General features: G+C 41.2%; 1 protein-coding gene and 2 long non-coding RNA genes across 23 annotated transcripts in view; 1 reads left to right on the top strand and 2 right to left on the bottom strand.

Annotated features, from left to right (window-relative positions):
* Positions 1-10,292, bottom strand: part of LOC141413711 (uncharacterized) — a 48,926-nt gene extending 38,634 nt beyond the window's left edge. For 2 of the 10 annotated variants that reach the window (XR_012438521.1, XR_012438522.1), the window contains exon 1: positions 890-2,959. This is a non-coding gene — a long non-coding RNA (uncharacterized lncRNA). Of the gene's footprint in view, positions 1-889; positions 2,976-7,440; positions 7,572-8,931; positions 9,031-9,566 lie in introns of those variants that run through there. The other 8 variants (XR_012438526.1, XR_012438524.1, XR_012438530.1 and 5 more) reach the window with 7 other exon arrangements.
* The window catches only part of LOC109676013 (uncharacterized), a 355,135-nt gene that overhangs the window by 276,163 nt on the left and 63,398 nt on the right, over positions 1-15,574 (bottom strand). The gene's annotated exons all lie outside the window — the stretch shown is intronic.
* Positions 1-15,574, top strand: part of LOC109679135 (leucine-rich repeat-containing protein 37A2-like) — a 127,873-nt gene that overhangs the window by 62,065 nt on the left and 50,234 nt on the right. The window lies entirely within an intron of this gene.

Genomic DNA, 15,574 nt, shown 5'->3' with positions numbered 1-15,574 from the left:
CAAAATACTTGAAAATGGAATTGAATCTCTAATACAATATTCTAGCTTAATAAAATCTCTCAAACACAGACAAATGCTTGCATGCCTAGCGTTTTATCCGTTTTATCTCTTCTGATAGGATGAAAAGATATTACAGCTGTGTAACTCGAAAAGCAGTAATTAAGACATCCTTTTACTGCAGATACAAATGTGGTAGCTGAGCATAAAAAGGAAGGGGGGCCATGGTTGTGTTGGACCTCTTTAAGTCACATACACAATGATTATCGCAGGCAAGATGGTGCATCTGTATCCTTCTGTATCAATACCCAAAGACATGCCGAGAGAAGGGGTTGCTCAGATAGCTGTTCTCCCTGTTTCCATTACTGTGTGCCATTACCACCAAGCTCTAACCCCAACAGGCCATCAGGACAACTCCTGTCTCCCATCCCCCCCTCACCTACAGCAATATCTACCTCATGCTTAAACTGGTCTTCTCCCTTGCCTTTCTACAGGCTCTGGTTTTATTCCTACCTCAATGGCCACCCTACCCTCTCTTTGACAGGCTCATTGTGACCAACAAATGTCCGGCTTCTACTATGCTGACTGCACCAGCCCTCTCTTCTCAGGCACTGCAATCTTTGCTATTACTCAGTTCAACCTATAAGTAGGTGACTCATGTTTTCTCTCCAGTCCTGGCTGCCCTTCTTGGATCCAGCATCCAAATCCAGCTGCCTTGCTGGTATTTCCTGCTTTCCTTTCGGAGACCTCTGAAGTTCCTCTCAGTCAACAGGTTCAAAGCCGCAAGTCTTCCTCTAGCACATCACACAGTAGTGACTGGCACCACAGTCCTGACCCTTCCCCCACCCCACTCCTGCCTCCCTTGTTCATCCCCAAGTCCAGCTGGTCTCACCTCCTAAGTAGATCCTGGGTTGGAAAACAGTTCTCCATCAGTGCCTCTCTGGTTTCAGGAACCAATTCTCTCAAAAGAGCAATACATGACCTCACTGTAGGCTGCCACACACCTTCTTCCCCATTTCTAATTAGTTCTTCCCATAGAAACAGCCCACCTACTCCTTCCCAGGGAAATTCTGATTGCCCCACCTCTTTCCTTAAGCAAAGGCTTAAGCCCTTTGAAAATTTCCCATGGCTCCTAGGCTAAGGGACTAAAGGCTTCCAGGTGGTCTAACACCTGCCAGGTGGCTCCTGCCTAACTCTCCAGCCTCATCGCACCCTGCACTACCCTCACTCTGAAGTTCCTCTCAGTCAACAGGTTCAAAGCCGCAAGTCTTCCTCTAGCACATGACACAACAGTGACTGGCACCACGGCCTCGCCCTGCACTACCCTCACTCAAAACACTCCAGCAACAGAGAGCCTCTTTCAGTTCCTACCACACACAATGCTCCCTCTTATGGCCTCTGTAAGTGGGAATGCCTTACCCAGAAGCTTCTTCCCTGCTTCTTCAATGTTAACTCCTCAGCCTTTGCAGCTCATCCAAATGCTGCTTCCTCAGGTGAGATTTTCCTGGCCTGACTCGAGTCCCTCTGTCATACACTACAAAAGTCCCAACGTCCCTTCCCCTACAACTCCACATGCCATTGTTAGTTGTCGGCCCAGATACCAGATTAGCAACTGGGTCCAGTACCAGAGGAATGGCAGAGAGATAATCTCAGCTCTGCTTCCTCATAGCTCCAGCATCAGACCCAACACCTGGCAGACATGGAAATGTTTAAAATACTACTAGCAAGTGCAAGACCCTGAGTTCAAACCTCAGAACCACCAAAACAAACCATAATAATAATAATAATAATAATAATAATAATACCTGTTGAATAGTCATCCAAAATTTCAGACTTCATTCTGTGAAATGCTTCTCCACACTTGTTATTATTAATACCCAAATGATGGGAGATGAGAACAGACAAGGATGGAGCAGAAAGGATAAATTCAAATGAAGAATTACATCATGCGGGTGAAACAGCTTAAGTTTACACGGCTGACTTTAGATATCTGAAGGTGAAGTAGAAAATGATAGAAACATCCAGGATTTTTTTTTTCAGTACTGGGGCTTGAACTCAAGGACTTGAACTTACTAAGCTAGTATTCTACCACTAGAATCATATTCCCAGCCATTTTGCTTTAGTTTTGTTTTAGTTTTTTGTTTTTGTTTTGTTTTAAGTAAGGCCTATCTTTTGGCGCAGGTGCCAATCTCTGACAGTGAACATAATCTCCACCTCCCACACATAGCTGGGATATAGACATGATCCACCATGCTTGGCTTATTCACTGAGATGGAGTCTCACTAACTTTTCTTGCCTAAACAGGCCTAGAACCTCGATACTCCTGAGTAGCTGGAATTGTACCACCATGCTTGGCCCCAGAAATAATTTTAAATGAGTTGGTTATCAAAAGCACTGTTTGATACCACTTTCAACAATCTCCCCTGTAGCCAAGTTTAGAATATCAAGAATTTACAAATTCTGATAAGTAAAAAGGCTTATTTAAGTAAACCTCAGAATACGTATCTGGTGTACATTTGGGGTGCAAGTACACACTGACAATTCTAAGACAAGCTGAGTTTGTGATGGCCAGGCTGTACCAGACTCTGGGTAAGTTCCACATAATTGATCTCAGCAGCCCCAAAAGGACCAGCAGAGTAGACACACAGCAAGCATGCAGCCCGAAGCGTTTCTGGGAGACCCTGACAGTTCCCAACCTCAGGCGAGAACTAAGAAAAGAAGATGCTCCTGATGGGAAACAGGTCCTGCTAGGGAGTGGGAACCAGAGGGAGAAGAAGGGTGAATGCAGAGGGTAAAAGAGGGGTAATATGGCCAATGCACTCTGTATACTCATATGAAAATGGAACAGTGAAACCTAATGAAATTGTTTTAAGGGGGGAGAGGGAGAATGATGGAGGGGGCAAATCTAACCAAGGCATATTGTAAGCATATACAGAAATGTCCCAATGAAACCTCCCTGTACAGCTAATATATGTAACAAAAATGGTCAAGAAGAAGAAGCAGGAGGAGGAGGAAGAGAAGGAGGAAGAGGAGGAGGAGGACGAGGAGGACGAGGAGGACGAGGAGGACGAGGAGGACGAGGAGGAGGACGAGGAGGAGGACGAGGAGGACGAGGAGGACGAGGAGGACGAGGAGGACGAGGAGGAGGACGAGGAGGAGGACGAGGAGGACGAGGAGGACGAGGAGGACGAGGAGGAGGAGGATGAGGACGAGGAGGAGGAGGAGGAGGAGAAGGAGAAGTAGTTCCTGCAAAGAAAAGTTGTAGGACTGAATTAACCTTTGATCAAATGTAAACTCATTCCATGTATCTCTGAAACGTTCTCAATCTAATGTCTGCCAGGCTTGACTGCACTTGTTTCATAACTTCATCATATACCACCAGAATGTAAGACAGGAAATTAAAAGGCATGTTCTTACAGATAGAGTTCCATTTTATTATGAGTGACAGGTGGACAGGGAAGACAACATCCAGACCCAAGCTGCTAAAATGGGGGCGGGTGCTTTTAAAAATATACAAATCCATGAAGAATTTGTGCTTCGAGATGCTTTTTTTTAATGAAAAGTCACAAAAATCCATATGATGAGAAGAACAAAATGAATTTATGATCAAGATCATACCTTCAGAAGGGCTGGGGATATGGCTCAGTAGTACAGCACTTGCCTAGCATGTGTAAGGCCCTGGGTTTGATCTTCACCACTACATACATAAATATATAAACAAACAAGATTAAATTAAAAATCTACCTACAGGCAAGGCATGGTGGTGTGTGCCTATAACCCCAGCTATTCAAGAGGCTGAGGCAGGGAGATTACGAGCTTAAGGCAACATAGTGAGACCCCAGCTCAAAAAAAAAAAACAACCAAACAAAAAACCCCAAAAGCAAAAATCTACCTATCTACCTTCAGATCCTAGCCCAGTCACTTAGTTGTATGATTCGGGCACATTAACCTCTCCAAGTCACATCTATAAAATTACTTGTCCTTATTTGGTTGTGAGTATTGAAATGACAAAAAAAATGTATGCAAGTGCTTAACACTGGACCATACATGAAGGGAGTTCTCAACAAATCTTAGGCACTATAATTATTCCCCACAGCTAGCACGGTGCCTGGTGGATAATCCATGCTGAATAGTTATGAGGCATGTGAATGGATAGTCACCAGCCACAGATGGAGAGCTTGGGCACGGTCACATCAACTACAGAGCCAAGAACTTCACAGGAAAGGCCAGTTTTAAAGGAGGAGAGGGATGGAGGACAGAATGGAAATCATTTTAAAGGTCAAATTTGCACAAATAGGATTTGTACATGCAAAAGCATGCAGTCTTATAAACTCAAAGTAATCCTAGGGCTCTCTAGCTAGCTCAAAGGACTGTAAACAAGCTTTCAATAAATCACAACTACCCACCTCTTAGGCCTTTCTTCCCTCTCCACACTCAGTTTCAGGAACACTGGCATCCTGACTTACCATTTCTGCCATGATTCACACACACACACACACACACACACACACATATATATTTTGGGACTAAACCCGGGGCCTCACACATGCTGAGCACTCACTCTACCACTGAGCTGTAACCCTAACCCCTCCATGCATTTTTGAAGGCAACAATCTACCCTTTCAACAAGCTCATCAGAGGGGTGAGGGTACCACTACTTTGCCCTTCTTTATGCTTCCTACTAGACCAAACACAAAGGTCTACTCCTTTATGGTTATTTTGTTACTTTCTGCCCAGACATTTTTAAAGGGGTGGGGGTTCCAGAAAGTCTTCTTGGGTCACAGAACTCTGTAAAACACCACAAAATCATCACATGACTCCAATACCAAATTTCTTTCAACTACAAGGAGTTCACATAAGTGGTATTAGGTGGCATATTAATAAATATTGGCTTGGGCCCAACAGAAGTTTTGTTTTTTTTAATCTAACATTTTACATGCTGCTCATAAAGAAAAATAATATTGAAGAGTAAACAAGGTGCTATCAGTGGTAAAAACATAAAACATTTATATTGTCCAATAGTTTCACTAAGAATGAAGACAAAGGAGCATGCACTCTCTTCCACCAATACTGAAAATGTAAACTGGAACCCTTTTTGGAGAGCAACTCTGCAGCGCTCATTAAAATTTTAAATGTACATATACACACTTCTGGGTAACTATTGTAGAAATATCTAGTGCCCAAAGATGTGCCCCACAGCAGTGTTTGTACTAGTAAGAACTTAGTAACAATTAAAACACCACCCGGTGGAGGCACATGAGAACAAAATGGATACAATCATGCAAGCACCACTAAATGGAATAAGGCAGATCTGATTATTTTGACATGGAAGGATGTTCAGCATACAATGCTAGGTGAAAAAAGCAAATTGCAGAACGACAGAAAATGTCGATCTCTCTTTAAAAACTAAGTGTGTGTGAATGAGTAAATGTCTTTCTTGTTGATTTTGTTTTGGATTGTTTGTTTGTTCTTTGACACATGGTCTTGCAAAGTTGCTCAGGCTGGCCTATAACTTCCTATGTAGCCTAGGCTGGCCGTGAACTCTAGATCCTCCTGCCTTAAACTCTTAAGTGCTGGGATTACAGGCATGAACCACCACACCCAGCTGAATGGATGTCTTCAACAGAAGTTAAAACAACAGAAAGAGAAAAATGTATACGATTTTACTTTTTATTTTACAGTTTAAAACTGTTACGAGTATCACTTTCTTTTTGCAGAACTGGGGTTTGAACTTAGGGCTTTGCTATTTTGCACAGTTTAAAATTTTTTTGAGTATCACTTTTTCTCTTTTTTCTTTTTCTTTTTTTTTTTTTTCTTTTGTGGTACTGGGCTTTGAAGTCAGGGCCTTGCTCTGGCTAGGCAGGCGCTCTACTACCTGAGCCACACTGCGTACCCATGAGTGGCATTGTTTAAGTTTAGGTAAGAGGGAGTTATGACGGTGTGAGACTATTATTAATCTGCTGATACACTAGCGGTTGGTCACTGCTCTCCAGAGGAAGTCACACATACTCCCGTAGCCTAGTCCTGTGGTCACTGTGATTTTTACCAACAAAACCTGCTCAAATGAGTATTCTAAGAAAGAGAAGCCCTTCTCTGTATTATTTTTATGAAGGAAATGATACAGTGTTAAAATAACATACTCACTTTCTCCTGAACAAATAATATTTGAAGAAATTCAATGTGTCCCAAATGGTATCTTACAAGTTCCCCACCTAAGCTAAAGATATCATCAAAGTAATAACAGACTTGAATCCCATTGGCCCAGAATCTTCTTACACCTTTCAGCTTCCTAAAATCATGCTCAGGCCTGGACCCAAATCTCACCCGTAAAGTTCAGGCCCATAACTTTGAGAACTAAAATAGGGAAGCGCTCCCTTTCATCTTTTATAGGACTGGAGCAGTATGCCTTTTTCCTCATTCTTTTTTAAAGTAGTATCGCTTGATTTCCAAATGTAACGCTCAAAATAATCTATTCAATGTGGACTGTAAGACCATCTTGGAAGTAAGAAATGTAGAATACTACTCATCATTCCCCATAAAATGTCCCCCTCTAATATGTATACTAGAAACAACATTACCAATTTCAAGAAGGTTCAAAAAGCTGTCCAACTTTGGCTTGACTTCAGTTGTAAAAATACACACATTGCCTCTCTCTCCCTCTAATGCACTTAATATTAAACAGTGTTAGGATAATATTTTCCTGGCTAGAATGTTCTTTCCACTTGCCCTAATCATAAGCCTATGCCCACATGGGAAATGTAACCAGAACCAAATAAACATACTATAGACAATGAACAGGAGAGACAGAAAGTGAGCTAATGAATCTGTGATGCCTTCAAAAGCTATAAAGGGTTTTTGTAGTTAGACAAATAAAATGGAACGCATGAAAGGTTAGATATTTGATGAGTGTAAAACGTAACTATCAAGGAAAACTAGTGAATTTCCTTCTGGATGTAATGGTTATATGCTGTCAGATATTTAAGCTGCATGAAAAGTATACCGCACAGACATACTGTAGCAGTCATTCCCACATCACTGACATAACTTTAAAATGTGCAAACTTTGTTCTAGCCAACAATTGGCAATCTAAACAAAACCCTACTAGAATGATGTAGAGCCTAAAACTCAGTTGCCATGAGTTCCACCCAGTGCATAGGAAAAGAGATGAGGAACAAAAACAAAGAAGAAGAACAAGAAAGAAATGCCACATGACTACAAAATGACTCCATTTTTTTCTTAACACCCACACAAAGACAGCAATTTCTGACAAGAATGTTCTTGGCAAAAAATAAACTTACAAGAAGGTTTTCTTTCTTCTTTTTCTTTTCTAGTGAGAAAAAAGGCAGCTCTATGTGCAGATTGCCTAGTAGGCAATAGTGTGTGATTTTTTTTCAAGGCCCAAATTTCTGTCCCTCATATTCTGAAAATATTATCTGAACATACCTTTTGGCTCACAAAGAAATGATGACTGGAAACAGAGTTCCTGTTTGGAATGTTCATTTCATGATGTACTTGAAAATGAAGCCCACTGGGACAGCTTACCTTGGCACTGGAAGCCTTGTTTCCCAAACCCCCTGGAAAACAGAAACAAGAACAAATATCTTAGCATGTTTTGTGCTGATACCAGATTGTAAGCAAATTATGTGACCAAGTAAGTACTATAGAGTTAAAGGGCTTACACATGAAGTACAATGGCTCCAAAGAAAAAAACACCGCGAAGTGTCTACTTAGATTACTGTGCAAGTTCAACTTTGAAAAAAGTCTATCTTGCCTGTTAATGACCACTGAACTATTTGAACACACCAAGCTTCTTTCCCATTTGTTTACACTGTGTTATTGATATTTAAGTTCAAAACAAGAACAGGACTGTATATTCAAAGTTGTTGGCTGCAACATTCAAGTAACAAAAAGGAGCTTTAAAAAAAAAAAAAAGAATTGGCTTAATTTGATTCCTAAAAAGCAAGCAAGCTGGGCACTGGTGGCTCACGCCTATAATCCTAGCTACTCAGGAGACAGAGATCAGTTGGATCGTGGTTCCAAGCCAGCCTGGCAAATAGTTTGTGAGACATTATCTCTAAAATACCTAACACAAAAAATGGCTGGTGGAGTGACTCAAAGTGAAGATCCTGAGTTCAAGCCCCAGTACCACAAAAAAAAAAAAAAAAAAAAGTGAAAACTGGGTTTTTTTTCTCTTTAAAGACAACTAAAAAGTGGCTTGTTATGAGCTCATTTAAAATATTACGTTTCTAGAAACTGGCAGCTAGCACCACTGTTAGCATTTAATTTTGGCTTAACAAACCAGATTTTATTAAATATCATTGCAATTGTTTGCATTTAAGATTATCATGATCTAATTTTTACTGAGAACCAATAGCATTCAAAGCACATACAGAGGCTATTTTGTTCTTGTAAGTGACTTTAGAGAATTTACTCTGTAAGCAGAGAATCTGACATGGATATCTGCCTGCAAATATTGTTCCACCAGAATGGACTGCAAAAATTTTTCTCAGAGCACTGTTATAGTCTCTTGCTTTACATTGTATGTTCAAGTCACAAAGCATTTCACATTCCTTTATAATTAACTTAGAGTTGTCCACCTTCCCCCCCCCCAAAAAAAACTGTACCTAAATCCAAATATTTAGTTTTAAAATATCAGTGCTTGAATTATGAAACAAAATTGTAAATCAGGGACTGAGAGAAGCAATAATGAAAGAAAAAGAAAAATTAAATTTAATGAAAGACAATCTTGGTGGGGGCTTTAGGATTAAATAGGGAAGTGCTGCAGGGGTTACTCAGGGATGGAGAAGAGATGGAGATGAGACCTTTATTTTCCATTCCGCAGTACACCTGGGAAAGGCTGATCCTTCCAGGGCAATGATAGTACAGAAACGTTAGTTAGCCTGGGTCATGCTGCATGCCCCTTTTCTAACTTACCTGCAAGTCATCAGCAGTCTGTCTCAAAGCTGACTGGCAGGCAGAAGACATTCCATACTATGGAATATTGTGCAGGAGTTTAAATTAATAGGGAAACTTCTATGTACAGGGAAGGAAAGAAACATGACATAGTGAAGAGAAACAATCAAGTTGCAGGATGTTAGCATTTATGTAAAAAGAGATGTGAAAATCACACAAAATAATCTGTGTGTAAATATGTATATATGCATGGGAAAAGATATGGAAGGATAGGTAGCAAATTCAGAGTAGTCATTACCTCAATAGTGGGGGATTATGGGAAGGAGGGTTTTCACTGTACCTGCTATTTCATTTGTATTACTTGTACAATGGAAAATCAATTTAAATTGTTTCTTATTTCAAAGAGGAACCATGAAAGTTTGTATTTTATTTTCATTTTGGCTAACATGAAAGACAAGTGCTCTACCACTGAGCTATAACCCCCAGTCCCTATAAAATTTGATGTTTAAAATAACCACATAATTTCCATCAATAGAGGTCAATGTAGGATGTGGAGGGGAAATACATTTTCTCAGAGATACTGACCTCAAAATTCTGAACCAAGGAGGCTCTTACAATGCAGTTTTTGTATTCATATTTGGAAAGAAAATACTCACAGTTTCTCAGTCCAACGATAGGCTTTCCATGTATTTTTATCAATGTAATCAATAGCGTTTCCATGGAAATTTCTGTGAAGAGACAGTTTATAACCTTGAATAAGTAGGAAAATAATGAGCAGAATAAGTGAAAGAATCATTGCAACCTGGGGGAGGGGATATTCAAATACAGGAAAACATACCAGCTTTCTAACGTCCAGAACTCCCAGTTTTTCAGATTGCAATTAATAAAGAAATAAAGTGGGAAGAGTGGCATGAATGATGAGGCCTCTCATCAGAAGCTTAACTCCCAACTGTCCAATCTCTTACATATATAATGCAAGTCAATTACTTTGGATTTAAGTGTTTTTCTCAAAATGATGTGTGTTTAAACTGACTCCTACCAATCAGTGAGAAAAGGATACATAATTCCACAGGACAATGGGCAATAGTTTTTATCATTATTAGCAAATAAGAATAAAGAAACTCTGCCAGGTAACACCAAAGCTTTGCCTAAATGATCTTAGGAAGGTTGAGCACATAGAAAGAAGGAAGTGCAACCCTGAAGGGTGAGGACAAGTAGAAATGAGGGAAATTCATGTGATGATGTGGAAAGCGCTCTGCTGAATAAGGGAAAGCACAAATCTGAGAAAGAATGGAAGTATTACCTCATTAGGGAGAAACTGCAAAGGAGAGAAAGAAGAAGGAAGGACACACAGGGGTGTATAACAGGGGTTATCTTATGGGCAGTAGGCATGGAAGAGTGGTATGAGAGGGGCTGCATACTTTCATATTTTTCCTATATACTTCTTTGACCCTTGGAGGTGCTGGGGATTGAACACAGGCAATCTGAAAATGCTAGGCAAGTGCTCTACCACGCAGCTACATCCCTGACCATTTGTATTTTGGAGACAGTCTTGCTATGTAGTCAAGACTGGCCTCGAAGTTCAGACTCTCCTGTTTCAGCCTCTGGAGTGGCGGGATTAAACATGTGAGCCACCACACCAGCTTCTGAGACTTTTTTTAAAAGTGGGAATGTATCCTCGGGTAACACATGATTAAAAGAAGCTGTTAAACCAGGCTCCAGTGGCTCATGCCTTTAATGCTAGCTACTTGGGAAGCTGAGATCAGGAGGATCATGGTTTCAAAGCCAACCCAGGCAAATAGTTCATGAGACCCCATCACCAAAATAAAAAGAGTAAAATGGACTGGAGATGTGGCTCAAGCAGTAGAGCGCCTGCTTTGCACACATGAAGCCCTGAGTTCAAACCCCAGCCTCTGCCAAAAAGAAGCTATTCAATACCTTATGTTCAGTTTCACTCTGGATACCTCTGAACATTTACCTTTAATTCTGTCCTTACCCCTCAGCAACACTCTCCTATTCAGTTTACATACACTTTCTCTGGAGGTGGAGAGAAGAAGCCAGCTCATCTGCCTAGTGGACATTTCCACTCAACCACAAGCTTTCTAATTTCTTACCAACAAAAGGACCTAAAACTGAACTCAATTCCCTCCAACTGGCTCTCCTTCTGGAATGCTGTGTTTCCACATGGTATCCATATCCTAACAGGACAGAAACTATGGAGTCATGTTTGATTTTTCTCAACTCTTTAGTCCGAGCCCCAACTCTTTCATCAGTCACTAAATCCTCTGTGCACTTTCTATGTAGGGAATCCCAGAATTTTCTGTCTATTCTCATCACAAACTCTGACTTACTCCCTTCGTACTTAACCTCTCCACTTTGCTAGCAATTTCTAGGTAGTCTCTTTGAATTAACCTTTCCCCTCTAGATCACCCTATGTAGGGATTGTAAAATTGTAAAATAATTCTCTTGAATCATGGTTTGTTTACAGTGCTTGGGAGGCTGAGGTAGGAGGAGAGTGAGCTCAAGGCCAGCCTGAGCTACTTAACAAGTTCCAGGACAGCCTCGACTATATATATATATATATATATATATAGCTATATATATATAGCAAGACTTTGTCTCCAAAATCAAAATCAAACCAAACAACAAATCCGCCTGCTTTAATCATTTGCCGCTCTTCCTCGGAAACATTTAGTGACTCTCCACATCTCACTGTAACTTTCAAACCCCTACAGTTCATATTCAAGGTCTTTTATAATATCTTTCATTGCTTCCTAACCCAATTCTTTGCAGGCAGACTGTTCTACTAAAGCCTGGTTACTGCTGCAGCTATGCCTTTGCCTAGGATGTTTTTTGTCTATTTAACAATTACTCTCTAAGTTCCAGGTAACGTTTCAGTTTATCCTACACTTTTCCATAACCTCCACAACTCTTTCTTCATCGCCCTCCCTCCCTCTCTGTCTCTCTCTCCCCTCCCTCCCCCCTCCCTCTCTTTCTCTCTCCCTTTCTGCTGGCCTCAAATTCAAAATCCTCTTGTCTTATCATCCTGAGTGCCAGAATTATAGGTGTGTATACCCAGCTTACTTTTACTTTCTACTGGGTTTGTTATTCTTTTTCTTCTTAATATCTACTAGGATATTTATTCCTACATGTTTTTTTTCCATACTCTTTGCCTATTTTATGTAGTTGTAACAAAATACCTAAGGCCAAATTCTTTATAAAGAAAAGGGGTTTATTTGGAGGTTGAAAGTCCAAGGTTGATGGTCCCAGCTTATTTATCTTCTGGTGAGTCTGTGTCACAATGTGGTAGCAAAGCACAAAAGGAAACAACCATGTGCAGAGGGAACTTTGGTGACTTTGGTTTTAACAACTTGCTCTCATAAGAACTAATGCAATACTGAAAGAACTACATTGGTCCCTCCAAAAGGTAGTGCCCCCATGACTAAGCCCCACCTCTTAAAAGTCCCACTACCTCTCAACATTGCCACTAGGGACCAGGCTTCCAGTGCCTGAACCCTTGGAGGACAACCTACACTCATACCACAGCAACTTCTTTAAAAAATCCATTTTTTATTGGGCCAAGTTACATTATGGCTTAAAGAAAATTGACATTTCTATGTCTCTTCTTATATAAAATGTGTCTTTCCATTTATTCAAGACATAAAGTAGATGTAAACAGGTACATTTAAAAAGATGGTTACTTGTGTAGTCCAAACTAAAAGGGCAAAAACAGACAGAGGATTAGATAGTTCTGCAGTGCTCCAGAAAAAGGATGATGGAGGATAGAGCGGGGGCTATGGGCAGATTTGAGCTCTGCTCAGGAGGTAGAGTCAATAGGACTTCCTCATGGGTTGGATGAAGAAGTAAAGGGAGAACGGGCATAATGCCTAGGTTTTCAACTTGAGTCATTGAATGGCTAGTGATGCTGTGAGATAGAGACGGAGAGGGCCCCTGGAACAGTGGCTAGTTTAGAAGGCAAGACCTCAGACCTTAAACCCTGGGGAGGTGGCCCTCAGAAGCTCTGTCATCAATTGGAATCACTATGATGTTGACCAGGGCTTCCTAGGTACCTTTGCACGAATTGGAAAACGGTGCCCCTTCTGGGAAGACAAGGGCGCATGGCTTTTTGAAGAGTATATGACCTAGGTTTTATCTTCTTCTCAATCTCTCAACTGCATGCTCTTGTGCCATGAACAGCCTGCATGGTGTACTTGGAGGTCTTGGAACTCATTTCTGACTGGGGCTTCTGACTCATCTACCCTACGATCTATTGCTCCCTAAGCTTATGCAACAATGGCTCCCGTCTCTTATGTACTGCTTCTTAGCTAGACTCTTGTCTTTATTTACTTCCAGACCTACCAGTCACTGAATCTTATTATTATTATAATAATTAACCTGATTAATTATGCATTCCATCAATTGCCTTACATCCCCCAAACTTTGAATATAATACATAGAATAAAACATGTTTTAAAATAATCTTAGCTGCTATAAATCTGAGAATCAAGCTTTTTCTATACTTAGACAATTCCTACTACTTAATTTGAAAATGGCCTGGTCTATTTGAAAAAGACTAGTTAGTTGCATAGAACAAGTTTTAAGTTGTATCTTCAAGGCTGTTGGTTTTAAGTAAACCATTCTGGTTCTAAATCATCAGTGTAATGCCATGACTTTGACTCCAGCCCCAGGTTTCGGGTCCCCGCTCCAAAGAGCCTTGAGCTTATTCCTCAAAGGCAGGGGAGAAGGGATTCTGTCAAAGTAGGTGTTCATTTCCTGCACATTCTCCATCAAACAGCAGACTTGAAAATAATTACTGATGCTCATGACTGCTGGGCTACCCCCTCCCCAGGGATTCTCCCTTCCTTAATCTCTTGTCTTAGCTAGACCATAGGGACTTCTCAGGTGGGCTGCATGGGTGAATGGCAGCCCACCATTTGCATCAGTTCTTGCTAGAAGCGTGACTATACTGCTTGGAAATTGATAATTCCCTACCCCAGGCACACCACTCCCTCTGTGCCAAATGAGCCAAGATGTAGGCAATTGATGTATTCACACCCAGTCCAACTGTCAATCAACCAACTTCCACTTAGTCATATCCTCCCATCCTGTAAGGAACAGCAACTGACACAAGAGAGCAGAGCTACAACCTGAAAGGAAAGAGACCCTTGCCTGCATCTGATCTTTCAGCTAAGGGCAGTCACTCTGCTCCATTGTACACAGGAGAGGGCAGGCTGCTGCTGGGTCCATCTGGTTCTCACTTGCCTTCCCTATCGCTTTGCTCAGGGATTCATCTGCAACCCCACTCTCCGACTCTCCTGATGGCTCAGGGAAACAGGAAGATGCTTGTCGCCCAAAAATGTGTGAGGACCTCCGTTTTAGACAAACATGGTTCTGGGGGAAAATTGTGTTTTCATTTAACTGTACTCCATTTGAGTTACAATTATATAAAAAACCATCACTCCAGATGGTTTATACTGTTTTTGTGGAGAAATTGAACTATTTCCCCATCATGCCTTGCTTTTCATTCCTCTCCTGCCTCTTCCTTTTTTGCTTCAGTGTCCTGGAAAGGCCACCATGAGTGCTGAAATTTCTGACCAGATAGAATATCATCAAGCAGGTGCAATCTCTTCAGACACCAACACCATTGGCTCAAGAGATTGTAAATGGGTCAGGCAAGTGCATACTCCTCAGACGGTCAATCCATAGCTCACACTGGTTAAAATATAATAGACATTCTTATCATCAAGAATCACAGTTAGGCAGTCTCGAAAAAACTGGCTGCTGTATATATCTTAGAAAAGTTTTCTTCTTTTGAAAACTTCTTTGAGAGATTAAAACAGTGTTCTCTTTCTTGGTTGTCTTTAGTTCAAGAAGTTGTGTTGTGAACTTGGGTGAATCTAGCAATAAATAAAACAATAATGAAATGCTGGGAGATAGTTGTTTCCCTTATGTGGTTCAGACCTAATAAATATTCATCCAGTGATTAGTTGGTCCATTCCCACTTGCGTCCTTTGCATATCCATGCCAGCTACTCTTTCACAAGCAGTTTTACTTAGTAATTTACAAATGTTCTGGATGCACTTTGCACCTGCCAGTGTTGCAGTAATCAGCTTAGGATGCAAAATGATTTCTAAATTAAGGCTCTGGACTTGTAAAATCAAGAAAGCCTGCTAATCAACATTGTAACTCCGATAGCCAATGAATAATGAGATACATAACTAGGACAAATCCTTTAAGTATCCTACGTGGTGATAATGTCTGGCGTGCAAACTTGCTGTCTATACAACACCCAGGTGGACTGTAGGTCAAAGATCCTGGGTTTGTAAGAGGGTCAAGGTTCAATTATTAAAAACAGTTTTCTCCTGCAGTCTACACACAGTACGAAGGTCTGGGGATTAAGCATTTTGGCATACACGATTAGAGGGACTTTTAGCCAGGTAAAACCGCAAACCGGTACAGGCTGATAAAACGTGGGCATCGTGCCCTGGAAATATCAGCGTATTAAGGAAGTTGGGGAGGGAGCCACCAGCGGTACGAGCGCAGAGGTGGGGGGACGGCCCGGAGGGTAGGACCCAGGGTCCCTTTCTGGGACTCGGGTTCCTTTGGGGCAGGCATGGGTGGCGCGGAACTTCGATCCCAGAAAGGAGAAAGGAGCAAGGAGGTG

The sequence above is a fragment of the Castor canadensis genome, chromosome 11 (genome assembly GCF_047511655.1).
Source record: "Castor canadensis chromosome 11, mCasCan1.hap1v2, whole genome shotgun sequence".
Taxonomy (NCBI): Eukaryota; Metazoa; Chordata; class Mammalia; order Rodentia; family Castoridae; genus Castor; species Castor canadensis.
The sequence above is the reverse complement of the archived record's forward strand: the minus strand, read 5'-3'. Positions and strand labels throughout refer to the sequence as shown.